This window comes from Cricetulus griseus, chromosome 2 (genome assembly GCF_003668045.3).
Source record: "Cricetulus griseus strain 17A/GY chromosome 2, alternate assembly CriGri-PICRH-1.0, whole genome shotgun sequence".
Classification (NCBI taxonomy): Eukaryota; Metazoa; Chordata; class Mammalia; order Rodentia; family Cricetidae; genus Cricetulus; species Cricetulus griseus.
Genome location: NC_048595.1, coordinates 198,821,576 through 198,841,852, shown reverse-complemented (window position 1 = coordinate 198,841,852; position 20,277 = coordinate 198,821,576).

Below are 20,277 nucleotides of genomic sequence, written 5' to 3'. Positions count from 1 at the left end.
ATTCATGGTCAAGTTGAGACAGCCCCAAAGGAAAGGACGTCTGAGGCTCATTAAATCCAGACTTACATTCTTTCTTAACAAATCCCAGCACTTTCGAAAGTTTGTTTATTTAACATAAAGTGCAATTTATAAAATACGGTTTAGCCTCTAGATTGCAGGAGTTTATGTGACTTCATGCCCGCTTTCTGGAGTAGAATAAACAAAACAAGGAAATGGCAAAGCCTATGTGGAGTTTTCCTTGCCTTCTCATGGATGCCTTGCCATTGTTTATAATATCGTTGGGTGAAGCTCACATGCAGGGAGGGGGGAAAAGATAGTTTTGTTTTGTTTTTTTTGTTTTGTTTTTTTCTTACAGAATCGTTTATGTTTGTATTTCTGGAAGCTGATTAGTTTTGGAAAACCTAAATTCCACCTTAACATTTTGCAGTAACTTTATTCTTTCCACTCTAAGTTGAGAAACTGATTTTATTACCCATGAATAGTAGTCTTGGGAAGAACTTTGGATTGGTGGTGCTGAAGAAGCTAAAACTGTTTCTTGTGCATTGGGTGCATGGTGGTAGGAAGGGGAGTTTGAAGGTGGTGAAGTGCCCACAAAAGGCTCATACATTTGAACACTTGGCTTCCAGCTGGTAGCACTGTCTGGGGAGGTTGCTGGAAGAAGTGGTTGCTAGGGACAGGCTTTGGGGTCTGGAGCCCGGCCCGATTCACATTGGGAAGTAAGCTCCTCCCACTGCCATGCACATCTATCCAAGATTTGAACTCATGCTTAAAGTAGTTTGGGGGAATAATGAAAATTGCCCAGCTCACATTTCTGAGGTGAAGGTTGGAGATCGATAGCTCTCTTGTAAAGCCTTGCAGCCAAGTGTCCTGGGAGATGGGCTGGGATGGTTCTTGGAGTGAGCAGACTTGGCAGATGAGGTATGCAGAGCTAATGCCAGGGCCTAGTGCAAACATGATCAGCCTGGGGGTAGGGCTTGGCATTGACCAGTATCCTTCACCCCTCAGCCCAAGGTGCCAAGGAGGCGCCTAACAACAGCCCCACCTTTCAACTTCCTTCCCAGGAGGCTGGCAGTCTTCCTCTCAGGCTGCTCTCTCTGGTGTCTTTCGTCATGATTCAATCATCCATCATGTCAACATACTATCTGTGAGGGCCGTTGAAAAGGCACCACTTTTGGAGTCTATGCCAAGGGAGAGCTGCTGGCTCTACTTTCTTCTCTACTTGCTGTGGTTCCTTCTCCTAAATGAGCCTGTTTAATGAGTCAAGAATATTCCATTAACCAAACGATTACAGCTGCCAACAGAAATGTTCCAAAGAAAACACATGAAAACATATCTACTTCTCACTGTTTGGATGGGCAGCATCCTTTGAAAATCGTGGTTCCTGGTTGCTCTCCCCTTTAGTTGTAGAACATTAGAACAAACTTCTACCAGGAGCCCACACTAATTCACAGCTCTATTTTTTTTTTTTTTTATAGCAGTTCTTTACCCTCCTGTCTGTTCACAGCCTAAGGCACTGTCTGGGAAGAAGCTAACAGTTAAAGAAACACACTAATGCTTTGGAGACATTGGCTTGCAAATGTAAACCCAACATGCAAGTCTAACAACAAAGAAATTTTTTTTTTAAACTGTGATCTCCTGTCCCTTCAAATTTCTATTGAGTGAGGTTTCAAAGTGAATAAAATGCCAACATCTCCAAATGACTAATATCAATCTCCTTTTCCACTTTGGCAAGTGCGGAGTCCTCTTGGTTGGAAGCAGATGGGCAGCTGGCCTGATCTGTCTCACAGACCCACCTCAGGTGTCTGGTAGACCAAGTCCCTCTTTTGGAGCCTCAGGAGAAGGAACCTCTCTCAACTTCATTCAGGTTGCTGGCAAAATCCAGGCCCAAGTGGTTATTCCTTGTTGTCTGTCATCTGAGAACTTCATTCAGCTTCTAGAAGCTTCCAATCAGATTGCCTTGCCAGGAAAAAAAGGAAAAGAAAATGTTAGACTGAAAAAAGGCTCTTAACTTTTGTAAGCCATGAAGTCTATATTTTTAGGGGCCGTCAAATGACATCATGCTTGTGGAAAGGGAGGGGAAGGTGAGGGAGTCCATCCACATTTATATATTGTATATGTGGGTGTACATGTGTGTAGAGTTATGTATGTACCTATATATGGAGGCCAAATGTTGATATCAGGTGTTTTCTTTGACCTCCAGTAAGACAAGGCATGTCATTGAACCTGGGGCTCACCAGTTCTTCAGCTAGGCTGGTTATTCTTGAAAGCCCCAGGGATCCTTGTGCCCTCTCCCTCCCAAAACTCCTGCCTCCAGCTTCACTTATAGGTGCACACCATTGTACCTGATTTATTTATTTATTTATTTATTTATTTATTTATATGTAGGTCCTGAGGATCTGAACTCAGGTCCTCATGCCATGGGACAGACCCTTTTCCCCTTTACCCATTAAGCCATCTTTCCAGTTTCATTCCTGTGTATTTCTGATGTTATGTCCCTTTTGGGTAGTTATTGAGTTTACAAAAGTTCTCTTGGTTTATTTTATGCTGTTCATACATTTCTTTTTTGTTTGTTTGTTTGTTTGTTTGTTGTTTTTCTGAGACAGGGTTTCTCTGTGTAGCTTTGGAGCCTATCCTGGCACTCTGGAGACCAGGCTGGCCTTGAACTCACAGAGATCCACCTGCCTCTGCCCCCTGTGTGCTGGGATTAAAGGTGTTCCCCACCAAGGCCCAGCAGTATTAATATTTTTGTGTTTTGTCAGTGCTGTTACAGATATTGGTATTTTGTTCTTTGTTATTGCTGAGTAGCTTTCTATTAGGTGAATATACCATGACGATCTTTTTTTTTTATATATTGTTAAGATAAAGTTGCTAATATTTAATTAAGTATTTTTTTTAGCATCTATAGTCATGAATAATATCAGTCTGGAGGTTTTTCCTCTCTCTCTCTCATTTAGCTTTCTTTTTTTAATTACTTTTTATTTTTATTTTATATGTCTCTAGTGGACAGGTATCCTCAAATGGCAGAAGACAGCCCCAGGAACTGGAGTTACAGATGGGCTGCCTGATGTGGGTGATGGGCTTGAACTCAGGTCCTCCTCAAGAACAGCAATTGCCTTTTAACTACTGAGTCATCTCTTCGGCCCCCAGGTTTCATTTCTTTTGATGCTTTGTCTCCATGGGGTACCAGAGTCCTACAGGCCACATGTGGAGTGGAGAAGTGTTGGGGGTATTTACTGCTATTTGTGGGTGGTTTTCTTTGGCTGCCTTTTGGGCATTACTGCCCCAGAGGATCAGTGATGTCTTTCCCGGAGCTTTTCTACAGGCCCAGGGACGGTGTGGAAGCCCCTGGCGTTACTCTGAAAGTTTTGTGGCTTCACAGTTATTCTCCATTCCTGTTCAACACATGGCCTGCCAACAGGGCACAGATGTTCAAACACTATACACGGAAACTCCTAAGCCTTGACCTTGTAAAGAATTTCAGCCACCCTATTCAGTCTGGCTGCTTCTGCTTCTTCATAAAGCAGTGGCCTCAGCCACCAGAATTGTAGCTTCTTTCTGAGAGCAGAAATGGGGAGAGGTGAGTGAGCAGCAAGAGACAGGGTGCTCAGACCTCCAGAAAACAAATTAGACTTTGCCTGAGTGGAATGGGGGGAGGGGGACCTTTAATTTTCCCTGGGAAGATCCTGAAGGAAAAAAGGAAAGAAAAAGGTGAATTTATCCTTAAAGTTGGCTGGTAAAACCAAATTTAGTTTCATACACAAATTTCTAGAAAAGGAATCTTGCACATCATATAATGTCCCTCCTCAACCATTTATCATCCACAAATATAGACTGTCTCTCATTCCCATCCATGGAGATAGCCAAGATATTTGAAAACCGCTATTTTATGAGGTTTGGGGGCCTCCAAGGAAATGAAATTCCTGTGGATCAAGGCTGATTCTCTGTTCTTCCGAGCTGGAGTGCAGATCAGGATCCTGGAGGCCTCAAGTAGCAAAGTCAGGACAAAGAACACATTGTGATGACTTCCAGCCCAGGACCGAAGCCACAGGATGCTATAGCACAGTTTGTTCTTCTTGTAAGAAGAATCGCCATCGCCATCAATAAATGTGCTCTAATTCTTACTGTGTTGAGTGTGTGTGTGTGTGGTGTACACATGTGTTCACATATATTTATAATGGTTGCTTGATGAAGGCATTAGCAGATTGACAGTGTAGTGCATGTTACTGAGATCCTCACAGTAGATCTCCAAAGGGGCTGAAACAAGTTAACAGAGGAGTGTCCCTTTATGTAAGCCTAAGAATGTCAGCCCTGTACATCTGGCAACTTTACTATAAACCAATCATATAGCTTAGATGGGAGGGAAACCCAAAGCAGGTAGGCGGGTTCTGACACAGAAGTTTTCATTTGTTAGCAGAATGGGAATTTGACTTGAATAAAGCAGCTGGCAGCTGATAGTACCAGAACCCAGATGGTACCAGGACACCCAGCCATACAGACCCAAGGGGGAACAAACTTTCAGACAGGAACAATCATTTTGTGATAATGGTGCTTCCCCTACACTTTTTGGATGCTTTCTTTCTGAAAACTATAAACAAAAGACTGGAGGTGTGACTCATTGGCAAAGCACTTGCCTAGCATGCTTGGGGCTCTGGTTTGATGACTTTCCCAGTGTGGAAGGAGGAGGAAAAAAAAATCTATAAATGTGTTTCCTCATTCATAAGAGAAACATTAAGGAAGCTGATGATTACATTATGTCTAGATCTCAGGTCCTAAATGGGAGCTTTAAGAAGTGGCTGTTCCTTATTTTGTTTGCTTGTTTTATAATCCTCTATAAAATTTCCAGGAGGTCTGAGCCATTATCAATGAGAACAGAGAAAAGGGTTTGTCTTGGCTTCAGCTGGAGCTGGTGGAAGACTCAGAGATGGCTGAATATCCATTGCTTCTAGAAGACTAAATGTCTCATTCTCTAGAAGAGTCTGAGTTATGTTTGTTTGTTTTGAGACAGGGTCTTACTATGTAGCTCTGGCTGTCCTGGAACTCGCTCTGTAGACTAGGTTGGCCTCAAACTCACAGGCCTGCCTGCCTGTGCTTCCCAAGTGCTGGGATTAAAGGCATGTGCCACCACAGCCAGCAACGGAATATTTTTTTAATGTGGTCATTTATTAATTTGAGAATTTCATACAATACATTGTGATTATAGTTATCCTTTCCCTTTGCCCCAACTCCTCTCAGATCTAACCCCTCTTCCCATCTTCTTCCACTCTCTCTCTCTCTCTCTCTCTCCTCTCTCTCTCTCTCTCTCTCTCTCTCTCTCTCTCTCCCATTTAGTTCAGTTTGGGTTACCTACATATTGATAATGTGTGGGGGCATCCATCTAATGGATCATGGTCCATCTACAGGAGGTCTCACCATTAAAGAAAACTGATGGAGCTGGAGAGATGGCTCAGTGGTTAAGAGCACTGACTGCTTGCTCTCCCAGAGGACCCAGGTTCAATTCCCGGCACCCACATGGCAGCTGGCAACTGTCTATAACTCCAGGATCTAACACCCTGACACAGGCAAAACACAAACAAAATAAAAATAAATAAATTTAAAGACAACTTACTCTCCCTCCTCTGGAAGCCATCAGCTGTCAGTAGCGTGTGAGCCTCTTCCCTCTTCATGATAGACTACTGACTGGCTTGATTTTGCGCAGGTCTTAGGCAGACAGCCACAGATGCTATGAATTTGTCAGTCTCATTGTTGAGACAGGGACTCTCCAAGTTACCCAGGAAGGCTTTGAGTAGCAGGTAGGCCTTTCTGGGATTATAAACCCCTGCCAACAAGCCCAACTGAGTCCATGAATTATTTTTTTTTCTCACTGTTTTTTTTTTAATCTTAGTTTCTTAATATTTATTTATTTATTTTACATCCTGACTGCAGTTTTCCCTCTTTCCTCTCCTCCCATCCCCTACCTCCTCCCCTCTACTGACACCCCACTCACTCCTCCTTTGTTTCTGTTCAGAAAGGGGTAGGCTTTCCATGGATATCAGCAAAGCATGGCATATCAAGTTGTGATAAGACTAAGCACCTTCTCTTGTATTTAGGCTGGGGAAGGCAATACAGTATGAGGAATAGGTTCCCAAGAGCCAGCCAAAGCATTAGGAGCAACCCCAGCTCCGATTCTTAGGAGTCACACAAATAGACCAAGCTACACACTGCCACGTATATGTAGACTGCCTAGGTCAGTCCCATGCAGGCTTCCTGATTGTTGGTTCAGACTCTGTGAATTCCTATGAGCCAAATTAGTTGATTCTGTGGGTTTTCTTGTGATGTCCTTGATACCTCTGGCTCTTACAATCCTTCCTCCCACTCTTCAGCAGGATTCCCTGAGCTTGTCCTAATGTTTGCCTGTAGGTCTCTGCATTTGTTTCCATCAGTTACTGGATGAATGGTTTCTGATGACAATTTGGGGAGTCACCAATATGATCACAGGAGATTGTAGTTGTACTTTTTGTTAGGACTGCTAGCCTGCAAATAATGACATGAAGACTTATTATTAATTATGAATGCTCAACTTGTCTCAACTAGCTCTTATAACTTAAATTAACCAATTTATATTCATCTACATTCTGCCGCATGACTTTTTACTTCTCTCCCATTTTGTGTGTCTGACTCGTTCTGCATCTCGACAGTATCTCCTATGCACCACGATTATCTTGCCTTTTCTCTTTCCTGCCTAGCTATTGGCTGTTCAGTTTTTTTATTATACCAACCACAGCAATACATCTTCATACAGTATACAAATATCCCACAATAGGTTACAAGATACTATGAATTATTTATTTTTATTTATTTATTTATTTTTAGTTTTTTTTTTTTTTGAGACAGGGTTTCTCTGTGGCTTTGGAGGCTGTCCTGTAACTAGCTCTTGTAGAGGCTAGTCTCGAACTCATAGAGAGCCACCTGTCTCTGCCTCCTGAGTGCTGGGATTAAAGACGTGCACCACTACCGCCCGGCTATGAATTCTTAAGCAGAGTGTATATATGCCTTGCAACTCTATCTTGTAAACACAGAGTAGGTCTTACAAACAATTACAAAGAGCTTAAGTACTAAAAGCTCCTGGGAATCCTTAGAGGATCCTGTGACCAGTCTCTCTAACCTTAGGCAGCCCCTTCCTGTTTTCTAAAAATTGTTTCCCATCATCACCCCCACCAAAGGGTGCCCTTCCCCATGCCTGCTCTCCCAGCCCAGAGTCGAGTAGGCATGTCTGTATGGCATGCTGGCCCTCTGGCCTCCCAAGACTGAGAAAACAACAAGGACCATTTTGTAGATTTGTACTTTGGGGTTCAGAATCTTCATGGTGAATATGGCAAGGAGAACAGGTGGGGACCGGAGGGAAAGCAGATGGTTTACAGGGTATTTACAGATTACCCACTGGTCGGTTCCCAGTGGGCAGTTGAACCAGCTGGTCCATAACTCTCTACAGAAGTTCAGATGTAGGTTGGGAATCAGTCTGAAGTTTTCTTGAAGGCATGAGAGCAGCTCCAGCTACCCACAGTGACTAAAAGAGGCCCAGATGGACCCTAAAGAGGACGGCCAACCTAAAGAGATTGTGGAAGATAGCGAGGCCATTGGGTCCCGGCCTGCATCGTTCCATAGTTCTCCAATGGTGCTCCATTGTGGTTTGTGCACATGCTCTCTGCCTGTTCTACAGATCTCTGCTTTTTGTTACTTTTTATCTCCAATGTCAATATTTTCATCATACATTGATGTCCTTGCTTGTCTAGCAATCTGCCCAAGTGCACCATGAATTTTTAAGAAAGTGAAATGAAATGTCTGCCCTTGTGTTTCTGCCATCTTCGACATCCTTTCCATTCTGTTCTACCACAAAGGTGCCTATTAGACCTTCTGGAGAGACCCAGAAACAGAAACTCCGTAGTTCTGCTAACTTTGCTTTAGACCAAATAAAATAGGTAAGGTTGAGAAGCCATCTTTTAGCTTCTTGGTGGTCCATTTCATTTTAAAAATAAGTTTCAACTCTTTCTGTAAAAAATATTTTCATTTCATTTATTTACTTTAGTGTGTATGTATGCGCACGTGTACACAGAGACAGAGAACACTTGCAGGAGTTGGTTCATTCCACCATATGGGTCCTGGGGGGTCCATCTTTTAAATTGTGGGGTAGAAGAAATGACAGCAATTGCTATTACTGTTTTTTTTTAATTTTATTTTATTTTATTAGTTCTAGTTAGGGAACAAGCTTATTTCAAGTCCCTTCTCCCTCTCCCTCCCCTCACCCCCAAACTTTCTCCCCCACCCCCAGCCCACCCCCCCAACCCCATCCACCCACTACTCCCCAGGCAGGGTAGGGCCCTCAACGGGAGCTCAGCAAAGTCCACCAAGTCTTCCTATGCTGATCCTGGGCCCTTCCCCATGTGTCCAGGGCCAGAGTGTAACCCTTCATATGGGATGGGCTCTCAAAGTCCCTTCTTGCACCAGGGAAAAATACTAATCCACTACCAGAGGCTCCCTGGAGTGCAGAGGCCTCCTTATTGACATCTATGTTCTGGGGTCTGGATCAGTCTTGTACAGGCCTCCTGGACAGCATCTGGGGTCGATGTGCTCTCCCTTGTTCAGGCCAACAGTTCCTGTGGGTTTCTCCATCCTAGTACAGACCCCTTCGTTCTTCATTCCTCCCTCTCTTCAACTAAATTCCCGATTTCGGCTCATTGTATATCTGTGGATGTCTGTCTCTGTTTCCATCAGCCACTGGGTGAGGGCTCTAGGATGGCATAAAGAGAAGTCATCAATCTCATTTTAGGGGGAGGGTTTTTAGGTTATCCTCTCCACCATTGCCTGGATTGTCAGATCGTGTCATCCTTGTAGGTCTCTGGAGATCTCCCTGGTTCCTGATCCCTTCTCGGGCCTACAGTGGCTCCCTCTGATATCGTTTCTCTCATCTTGCTCTCTTTCCTCTATTCTTCCCCCAACTCAATGTTTCTGCCCCTCCATTTCCTCTCCTCTTCTCCTCTTCTCTTGCTCTTATTGTAGCAGCTCCTTCCCCCCCCCTCATGCCCCCAATTAGTTCGGGAGTTCATGCCACTTCCATTCCTGGGGACCATTTAACCCTTAGAGTCCTTCATGTTTCCTAGTTTCTTTGGTGAAGAGCATTATATACTGGTAGTCTTTTGTTCTATGTCTAAAATTCATATATCAGTGAGTACATACCTTGCTTGTCTTTTTGTGACTGGGTTACCTCACTCAGGATGGTTTCCTCTAGTTCCATCCATTTGCCTGCGAATTTCAAGATTCCATTGCTTTTTTCTGCTGAGTAGTACTCCATTGTATAAATGTACCACATTTTCTCAATCCATTCTTCAATAGAGGGGCATCTAGGTTGTTTCCAGGTTCTGGCTATTACAAACAATGCTGCTATGAACATGGTTGAACATATGTCCTTGTTGTAAGTACATGCCCTATTTGGGTATATACCCAAGAGAGGAATGGCTGGATCTTGAGGTACACTGATTCCCATTTTTCTGAGCAACCGCCATACTGATTTCCAGAGTGGTCTTACAAGTTCGCACTCCCACCAGCAATGGAGGAGTGTTCCTTTTTCTCCACATCCTCTCCAGCATAGATTGTCATTGGTGTTTTTTATTTTAGCCATTCTGACAGGCGTGAGATGGTATCTCAGAGTTGTTTTGAGTTGCATTTCTCTGATGGCCAATGATTTTGAGCACTTTTTTAAGTGTCTTTCAGCCATTTCAGATTCCTCTGTTGAGAATTCCCTATTTAGTTCTGCACCCCACTTTTTAATTTCGTTGTTTGGTGTTTTGGTGGCTAGCTTCTTGAGCTCCTTATATATTTTGGAAATCAGTCCTCTGTCAGATGTGGGATCGGTGAAGATCTTTTCCCATTCTGTGGGTGGTCGTTTTATCCTACTGACTGTTTCCTTTGCCTTGCAGAAGCTTCTCAGTTTCAGGAGGTCCCATTTATTAATTGCAGACCTCAATGTCTGTGCTTCTGGCGTAATGTTCAGGAAGTGGTCTCCTGTGCCAATTTGTTCAAGGGTAGTTCCCACTTTCTCTTCTAGAAGATTCAGTGTGGTTGGATTTATGCTGAGATCTTTGATCCATTTGCACTTAAGTTTTGTGCATGGTGACAGGTATGGATCTATCTGTAATTTTCTGCATGTCCGAATCCAATTGTACCAGCACCATTTGTTGAAGATGCTGTCTTTTTTCCATTGTATAGATTTAGCACCTTTGTCAAAAATAAGGTATCCATAGGTGCGTGGGTCGATATCAGGGTTTTCAATTCGATTCCATTGGTCTATCAGTCTATTTTTGTGCCAATACCAAGCTGTTTTCAGAACTATGGCTCTATAGTAGAGCTTGAAGTCGGGGATGGTGATGCCTCCAGAAGATCCTTTATTGTAAAGAGTTGTTTTGGCTATCCTGGGCTTTTTATTTTTCCATATAAAGTTGAGTATTGTTCTTTCAATGTCTGTGAAAAACTGTGTTGGGATTTTGATGGGGATTGCATTGAATCTGTAGATTGCTTTTGGCAGGATTGCCATTTTTACTATGTTAATTCTACCTATCCAAGAGCATGGGAGATCTTTCCATTTTCTGGTATCTTCTTTAATTTCTTTCTTTAAAGTCTCAAAGTTCTTATTGTACAGGTCTTTCACTTTTTTGGTTAGTGTTACCCCCAGATATTTTATGTTGCTTGTGGATATTGTGAAAGGTGATGTTTCCCTGATTTCTTTCTCATTGGATTTATCATCTGTGTATAGTAGGGCTACTGATTTTTTTGAGTTAATTTTGTATCCTGCTACCTTGCTGAAGGTGTTTATCAGCCGTAGGAGTTCCCTGGTAGAGTTTTTCGGGTCACTAATGTAGACTATCATGTCGTCTGCAAATAGTGAAAGTTTTACTTCATCCTTTCCAATTTGTATCCCTTTGATCCCCTTTTCTTGTCTTATTGCTATAGCCAGAACTTCAAGTACAATATTGAAGAGATATGGAGAGAGTGGACAGCCTTGTCTTGTTCCTGATTTTAGAGGAAACGCTTTGAGTTTCTCTCCATTTACTTTGATGTTGGCTATTGGTTTGGTATATATTGCCTTGATCATGTTTAGATATGTTCCTGTTATTCCTGTTCTCTCCAAGATCTTTATCATGAAGGGATGTTGGATTTTGTCAAAGGCTTTTTCAGCATCTAGTGAGATGATCATGTGGTTTTTCTTTTTCAGTTTGTTTATATAGTGGATTACATTGATGGATTTTCGTATGTTGAACCATCCTTGCATCCCTGGGATGAAGCCTACTTGATCATGGTGGATGATTTTTCTGATATGTTCTTGTATTCGGTTGGCCAATATTTTATTGAGTATTTTAGCATCGATGTTCATGAGGGATATCGGTCTGTAGTTCTCTTTCTTAGTCATATCTTTGTGAGGCTTGGGTATCAAAGTGATTGTAGCCTCATAGAAAGAGTTTGGCAATATCCCATCTGCTTCTATTGTGTGGAACAGTTTGAGGAGTACTGGAATTAGCTCTTGTTTGAATTTCTGGTAGAATTCTGCAGTGAAGCCATCTGGCCCTGGGCTTTTTTTGGTTGGGAGGCTTTTGATTACTGCTTCTATCTCATTAGGGGTTATAGTTCGATTTAAACTGTTTATCTGATCTTGATTTAATTTTGGTAAGTGATATTTATCCAGAAAGTTGTCCATTTCCTTTAGGTTTTCCAATTTTGTGGAATACAGGTTTTCAAAGTATGACCTAAAGATTCTCTGGATTTCCTCAGTGTCCGTTGTTATGTCTCCCTTTTCATTTCTGATTTTGTTAATTAGCATGCTCTCTCTCTGCCTTTTGGTTAGTTTGGCTAGAGGTTTGTCTATCTTGTTGATCTTCTCAAAGAACCAACTCTTTGTTTCATTGATTCTTTGTACTGTTTTCCTAGTTTCTACTTTGTTGATTTCGGCTCTCAGGTTGATTATTTCCTGGCGTCTACTCCTCCTTGGTGAGTTTGCTTCCTCTTGCTCTAAAGCTTTCAGTTGTTCTGTCAATTCTCTAATGTGACTTTCCTCCAGTTTCTTCATGTGAGCACTTAGTGCTATGAACTTCCCTCTTAGCACTGCTTTCAGGGTGTCCCATAAGTTCGGGTATGTTGTGTCTACATTCTCATTAAATTCTAGAAAGTCTTTGATTTCTTTTTTTATTTCTTCCTCAACCAAGGAATGGTGCAATTGGGAGTTATTCATTTTCCACGTAAATGTAGGTTTTCTGCAATTCGTATTGCTGTTGAATTCTAGCTTTAATGCATGGTGGTCTGATAAGATACAGGGGGTTATTTCAATACTTTTGTACCTGTGGAGGTTTGCTTTGCTGCCAACTATGTGGTCAATTTTTGAGAAGGTTCCATGTGGCGCTGAGAAGAAGGTATATTCTTTTGTGTTTGGATGGAATGTTCTATAGATATCTGTTAAACCCAGTTGTGTCATAACTTCTTTCAGATCCTTTGTTTCTTTGTTAAGTTTCTGTCTAGTAGTTCTGTCCAGTGGTATAAGGGGGGTGTTGAAGTCTCCTACTATAAGTGTGTGTGGTTTTATGTGTGGTTTGAGCTTTAGTAATGTTTCTTTTACAAAAGTGGATGCTTTTGTATTAGGGGCATAGATGTTCAGGATTGAGACTTCATCTTGATGGACTTTTCCTGTGATGAGTATGAAATGCCCTTCTTTATCTCTTTTGATTGCTTTCAGTTTAAAGTCTAATTTGTTAGATATTAGTATTGCTACCCCAGCTTGTTTCTTGAGCCCATTTGATTGGAAAATCTTTTCCCATCCTTTTACTCTGAGGTATCGCCTGTCTTTGAATTTGAGGTGTGTTTCTTGTAAACAGCAGAAGGATGGATTCTGTCTTCGTATCCATTCTGTTAGCCTATATCTTTTTATGGGTAAGTTAAGACCATTGACATTCAGGGATATTAACGTCCATTGTTCATTGGTTCTTCTTAGTTTTGGATTTATTGTTGGTGGTATCATTGCGTGTGGATTTTGCCCTTCTGTTTCTTTTTGTGTTTGGTGAAATTCGATTAACTACTGACAGTGTTTTTGTGAGTGTAGTTATGTTCGTTGGGTTGGAGTTTTCCTTCCAGAGCCTTCTGTAGTGCTGGATTTGTTGATATGTATTGTTTAAATCTGTTTTTGTCGTGGAATATCTTGTTTTCTCCATCTATAGTGATTGAAAGTTTTGCTGGGTACAGTAGTCTGGGTTGACATCCATGCTCCCTTAGTGCTTGTAGGGTATCTATCCAAGACCTTCTGGCTTTCAGAGTTTCCATTGAGAAGTCGGGTGTGATTCTGATTGGTTTGCCTTTATATGTTACTTGGCCTTTTTCCTTTGCTGCTCTTAATATTTTCTCTTTATTCTGTAGATTTGGTGTTTTGATTATTATGTGTCGGGGCGACTTCTTTTTGTGGTCCAGTCTGTTTGGTGTCCTGTAAGCTTCTTGTACTTTCATAGGCATATCCTTCTGTAGGTTGGGGAAGTTTTCTTCTATGATTTTGTTGAATATGTTTTCTGTACCTTTGAGCAGTATTTCTTCACCTTCTTCTACACCTATTATTCTTAGGTTTGGCCTTTTTACGGTGTCCCATATTTCCTGGATATTTTGTGTTAGGGTTTTGTTGGACTTGAGGTTCTCTTTGGTGGATGAATGTATATCCTCTAGCGAGTCTTCAGTGGCTGAGATTCTCTCTTCCATCTCTTGAATCCTGTTGGATACACTTACATCTTTAGTTCCTGATCGTTTATCCAACCTTTCCATTTCCAACATGGTCTCATTCTGTGTTTTCTTTATTGTGTGTATTTCAGCTTTCATGTTTTGAACTATTTCAAGAGCTTCCTTCACTTGCTTGGATGTTTTTTCTTGGCTTTCTTTAGATTCTTTAAGAGATTTATTTATTTCTTGAATTTTTTGGTTTGTCTTTTCCTCCAATTCATTTAATTTTTTGTTTGCTTTCTCTTCTATTTCTTTAAGGGATTTTCTTGTTTCCTCTTTAAAGGTCTCTATCAACTTGCTGAGATAATTTTTGAGGTCCATCTCATCTTCATGCTCTGTGTTGGGCTTTTCAGCTCTTGCCGGAGTGGAGTCCCTAGGTTCTGGTGGTGTCATGTTGGTCTTTGTGTTGTTGAGTGAAATCTTATTCTGTCTTCTCCCCATATCCTTTTAGTGGGTGCGGGTGGGTTCTCTCTATCTCCTCTTGTGGCCCAGTGGTGTGTGGGGGCTAGGAATTCGATGTCCACAACTCTAGATGATCTCGACGCTCCTGGTGGTCTCCTCGCTAGTTCCTAGTTTCTTGGTCGTTCGGCGGAATGGAAGAGTGGGGTGCTACCAGATTTGGGGCACAGGGAGCTCCTCCCTGCCTGGGCTTGTCTGGCCCAAGCCGGCAGGCACAGGCGGGGGTGGTGGGATGGGGGTGGTGGGGTGTTCTGGTCTGGGGCCGGGAGTGGGCAGGAGCTCACTCACCTAGTTCCAGGTCAGTCTGCGGCGGCGGAATGTAAGAATGGGGTGCTAGCAGATTGGTGGGGCAGGGGGCTCCTCCCTGTCTGGGCGTGTCTGGCCCAAGCCGGCAGGCTCAGGCGGGGGTGGTGGGATGGGGGTGGTGGGGTGTTCTGGCCTGGAGTCGGGAGCGGGCAGGAGCTCACTCACCTAGTTCCAGGTCAGTCTGCGGCGGCGGAATGTAAGAATGGGGTGCTAGCAGATTGGTGGGGCAGGGGGCTCCTCCCTGTCTGGGCGTGTCTGGCCCAAGCCGGCAGGCTCAGGCGGGGGTGGTGGGATGGGGGTGGTGGGGTGTTCTGGTCTGGGGTCGGGAGTGGGCAGGAGCTCACTCACCTAGTTCCAGGTCAGTCTGCGGCGGCGGAATCTGTTTTTTTTTTTTTTAAGATTTATTTATTATGCATACAGTATTCTGTCTGCATGTATACCTGCAGGCCAGAAGAGGGCACCAGATCTCATTACAGATGGTTATGACCCACCAGTGGTTGCTGGGAATTGAACTAAAGACCTCTGGAAGAGCAGTCAGTGCTCTTAACCCCTGAGCTATCTCTCCAGCCCTGATATTATTGCTTTTTATAACACCCCAATGCGTACTTCCTCCCATAACCCTCTCCCAAGATCCTATTTCTCATGGATTTTACTATGTCTTAAAATTGGTCAAAGATCACTAGCTGGGAAACACATCTTGTAAAATTGTAGTAAAAGGTCCATACTTCTATTCCTAGAAGGGCCCCGTTGCCCTGAATCTTATCCATCTACAGATCTCAGATCTTGATTTAGCAGCAAGTGATTTTACCCATTGAACTATCTTGCCAGCTCACTCTATACCTTTCTTTTAACAGGTGATCAACAAAGGAAGGGACCTTGGTCCCTAGGAGCAAGCAAAAGTGTCATGGGTTCAGATAAAATCTAGTTTTGAATGTTATCCAAGGCTTTGTAAAACCCTTTGGGCTCATTTCCTTCAGTTCTCACAGGAGCTAAATTCCTTGCTTCAGTAAACTCTCATTTCTTCCTCCATTTTTAGAATACTAGAGTCAGACTTGGGATGGGGAGAAGAGTTTGGTTGGTGAATAGTTTCATGTTTGCATTCACTTGTTGTGGGATAAATGGATATGGTTTCAGTGTGAACTATGTCCCTAAGACTTATTTATGTATTTAAAATGCAGCTCGCTCTCTCTCTCTCTCTCTCTCTCTCTCTCTCTCTCTCTCTCTGTGTGTGTGTGTGTGTGTGTCTCCCAGTTTTAAGTTGAGTAAAAAAAGAAAAGAGAAAATACTTCAGCTCACTTTAAAATTAAAAAAATGTGCAGCTTTTGGCTCTAAGGATAGCTTATTTGTAGGTGTTTTGTGCAGGGAAAAGATGGGAAGTCATCCTTACAGAAGGCCAATGAAAAATGGGTCTCTTCTTTTGTTCTCTCTCTTCCTTTGGGCAAAGGTAGTTGTTCCTAGATTTAGGAAAGCCTAGTACTTCTTCCTCTCCTTGTCATGTCCTTCCTGTTTGGTTTATGATCTGGCACAACTCTTGTGGTCAAAAGGGGTGTGGGTTATGTTTAAAGCAAAGTGCTGCTGTTTCTTTTTCTGTTTGAGCATAAGGAACATTCCCTCGAAGTTGTTCCTAAACCTCACACCCTCAACAAGACCAGTGATGAGGTTAATGAGGTGTTAGAAGATGGCAAGACAGGCTCCAGCGTCGGCCTTCCAACTTCCTAATTAGGAATGCTGATGAATGGCTTGCTTGTAAAATACTCATTCACTGGGTGACACCCCAGCACAGCAAGGGGAGGTGAGGAAGTACACAGGGAGATAAAGCGGGGTGCTTGACTTGCTTCTTCCCCAGTTTATCCAGTTCAGAGACTTGTAGCCATAAATAATGTCCCACCGGTCTCCCAGAGGCCAGAGAAGCCAGTACAGCCAGTACAGTACGAATTACCGAAGATACACAAGATAGCTGGGAGCCTTCTCTTGTTGCTCTTTTCTTGAGACCAGAGGTTTGGGTCTAGAATCCCCCTCCAGCCTTTTGTGTGTGTGTGGGGTTTTTTTTTTTGATAAGGCCTACTTGGGATCTTGAGGAGCAGACTACACTTAGGTCCTCACAGTTACAAATGAGGCTTTCAGGGTTTCTGTCATTAAACACCTAGGATAATCGAGCTGTGAGAACACACATCCTCCAAGTTGTACCTCCAAAGAAGGATGGCGTGCCTGCTTGTGCTATGATGAATATGTACCCTGATATTTCCCAGGACTCTGGGGGCATTATCTCTGGGATGTAGCCACATTTCTTGTTCCCAAGTGAAAAAGTTTAGTCCAGGAAAAACATCAAAGATAAAAAGACGAACTGACTGCAGATGGATGAGATGCAGGGAAATGGGCCCTTCTAAGAATAGAAATATGGACCCTTTGTTAAATTTTACAAGGCGTGTTTCCCAGATAATGATCTTTGGTCAATCTTAAGAGATAGAGAAGTCCATGGGAAACAGAGTGGCTTGGGAGAGGAAGCATTTACAGGCAGCTGTGGGAACAACAGTAGCAGTAGCTGACATTTCTTCTGCCACACCTTTTTTGAACTTGACTGTAGAAATTCTGGTGATTCCTATGCATTTTCATAACTGTATAAATCCACAGTATTTATTACCACTGCAGTCAGGTCCCATCACACCAAAGCATTGCCTTGCAATGCACTGGCAGCCACCAATGTGGTCTCTGTCCATTTTTTGAGAGCATGACTCACTCACCTAATGCCCTTGTGTTTAATGAACCTTTTTCTTACATGTCAACAATTTGTTCCATTTTATTCCAACTTACAAATGTGCCAGTTTTTGCATTCTTTCACTGTTGAAAGATATTTGGATTTTTTTCTAGTTATTTGGGTCTCCTACTTTTTGAAAAAAATGTGTGGCGTATCTATCTATCCACATGCACATATTTTACTATGCATGTGCACACATACTTACAATGTTATAGGTAAAACATAAACTGACTCCTTTAACTGTCTGAAGTGTATAGTTTGGTGCCACTTATTGCATTCAATGTTGTGAAACCATTGCTGTTTGATTTCTGAGATGTTTTCTGCACCTAAATAGAAACTGCTAACATTAAGCAATAGCCTTCCGTTCCCTCCAGCTCCTGGAAACTTGTAGTCTTTCTTACTCTATGAATTTGCTCATTCTAGATACACAATATAAATGGACTTGTGCAATATTTGGTCTTGTGGGTCGGTTTATTGCAGTTAGCTTAATGATTTCAAATTTCACCTCATGTTGTAGCCTGTGTTAGCACTTTTTAAAAAAATTTTCCTTCTGATGGAGTCTTACATTATCTTGTTGTTGTGGAACTCCATATATAACTGAGGATGATCTTAAACTCCTAGTCTTCTTGCCTCTATCTCTAAAGTGCTGGGATTATAGGCACGTACCAAGAAGTCAGGCTTATTTCAGTCATTTTAAAGACTGAATTGTATATCAAGACTGAATTGTATATCATATATTATGTATGTATATATTTTTTGTTTGTTTGTTTTCATTCCTCCGCTACTTGGGTTCTTTCCATTTTTGGCTATTATGAGCAATGCTGCCATGTACATTAATAGAATAATTAACTAATATATTAATTTATTTGCTAGACTTCCTGATTTCAATTTCTTCTCTTCCTCTACTTTTTTTTTTTTTTTTTTGGTTTTTTGGTTTTTTGAGACAGGGTTTCTCTGTGTAGCTTTGGAGCCTATCCTGGTACTTGCTCTGGAGACCAGGCTGGCCTCGAACTCACAGAGATCCACCTGCCTCTGCTTTCCAAGTGCTGGGATTAAAGGCATGCACCACCAACGCCCGGTTCTTCCTCTACTTTTTAATTTAAACTCTTAGAAGGAGGGGGAATTCCAATTTCTAAAAATCTGGTATTTTGTCTGAGTCTAGTAATTGCTCTTTGTATTCATAAAGATTTGAGGAATTCCATTAGTTTTTTGTTCACTAGCTGCCCCAGTTCCCCCAGGAGAGAAGGAGGCTGTCAAGGTGGTTGTGGGTTCAGTAGATATTCAGTGAAGTGCTGAAAGGCAGCAGTGATGTTGGTGTCTGAGTTCACTTCCTCTTGTTTGCTTGTTGGATCTAGAGGTCATCTTTGATAAGTATTTTGCATTGCAGTAACAGCCTGTGCTTTGCTAGAGTTTGGCAATTTGGGAAGAGTTAAGTGGGGACAGGAAGAACCAAGCAGGGAGCTTCTTGTCCATGCTGCAGCATCTGCTTCCTTGGAAACCATGTATAAACCCACCCACAGCCCACTAGCTCAGGTAATTTCTCACCCTTTAGAGTAATTAAAGTTGGGACAGTTTGAACTACAGGGGATGTAGTTCAGTTGGCAAAGTGCTTGTCTAACATGCACAGAGCCCAGAGTTCAATCCCAGCAGCACATATATTAAGTACAGTGACACAGGCTTGTAATCCCAACACTTAGGAAGTAGATGTGGCGCCATCTGAAACTCAAGGTCATCCTTGGACACATAATGAATTTGAGGCCGTTTTGGACTATGTGACCCTGTTACAAGCAGAATAGATGACAATTATCACTAAACTCCAGCCAACTAGTTATGTTTGTACACAATGGGAAGGTTTCCTTCCACTGTTGCTCCTTTCCTTAGTGAATTCCCCTTCATGATAAAACAAGCAGTAATGGTAGGAGCTCTGTCTGGCCTTTCCTAGCATAAATTTCTGTCCCACAGAAACTAAAATTATAAAGTTATTCTGTACAGTTGGGTTTGTCCTCTTTGAAGACTAAATAATGCTCCTTTTCAATGTTTGAAAGTATTCTTTTGTTTCTAAATGTAGCAATTTTTTCATCATCTTAGCTTTCCACTAAGTTGAAGATTCTCAGCTCAATTGATTAGGTTGGCTTAAGTGCTTACATTTCCAGGATGCTAGTGTGTGTGTGTGTGTGTGTGTGTGTGTGTGTGTGGTGTTGGTGTTTCGGGAAGAATCCAGGCTGCTGCACTCTAGTCACATTCCTGTAGGTCCCTAATATGTGTTCCCACAAGAACCACGGGTCTTCCCATTGCAAAGTCAATGGAAGCGACTTCTGCAGAATAAAATGGCTGTGTGGAGAACCTGGCACTTGGTCATTGACATTTCACTGCATGTAATAGTTCTGTGCATTCTAGCTTCATTGGGAGTTTTTCCTCAAATGGATTTTTTTTTTGGGGGGGGGATGCCTCTTCAAGTTGACCAGTTGTTCAAAATAATGGAATAGGACTGGGATATATCATTCAGTGGTAGAATGCTTGCCTAGGATTTGATCCCTAATAAAAAAGAAAGAAACAAACAAAAAACATTAAGTTGGGGCAGGAGGAGAGGTAAAATCATCCACAGATTTCAGCTCTGACAGCAGTGACACACAAAGCCCTTTTGTGTGCGCTGGCTGCTGGCTGGGTGCTTTCCTTGTGTTCTTCATTGAATCCTCATGGCAGCCCCATGCCATGTGTGTCCTGTGTGTTCCCATTTTACCACTCAACAGGTAGACATTCAAGACCATAGATCACCTGCCCATGTCACATGTGGGTTTCAACCCCAGAAGCCTGACTCTAGACCCTGGTTCCTTCAGAGCCACCACACTATTGTATGCGAACCTTACAGAAAATGCACAGCTACACTGTGGCCCCAGTGCCTAAGACTCCAGATGCAGCCCACCTGACCATGCACAGATGGGTAGAGAGCATGCTCTGCCATGTATGTGTTCATATTTTGTTTT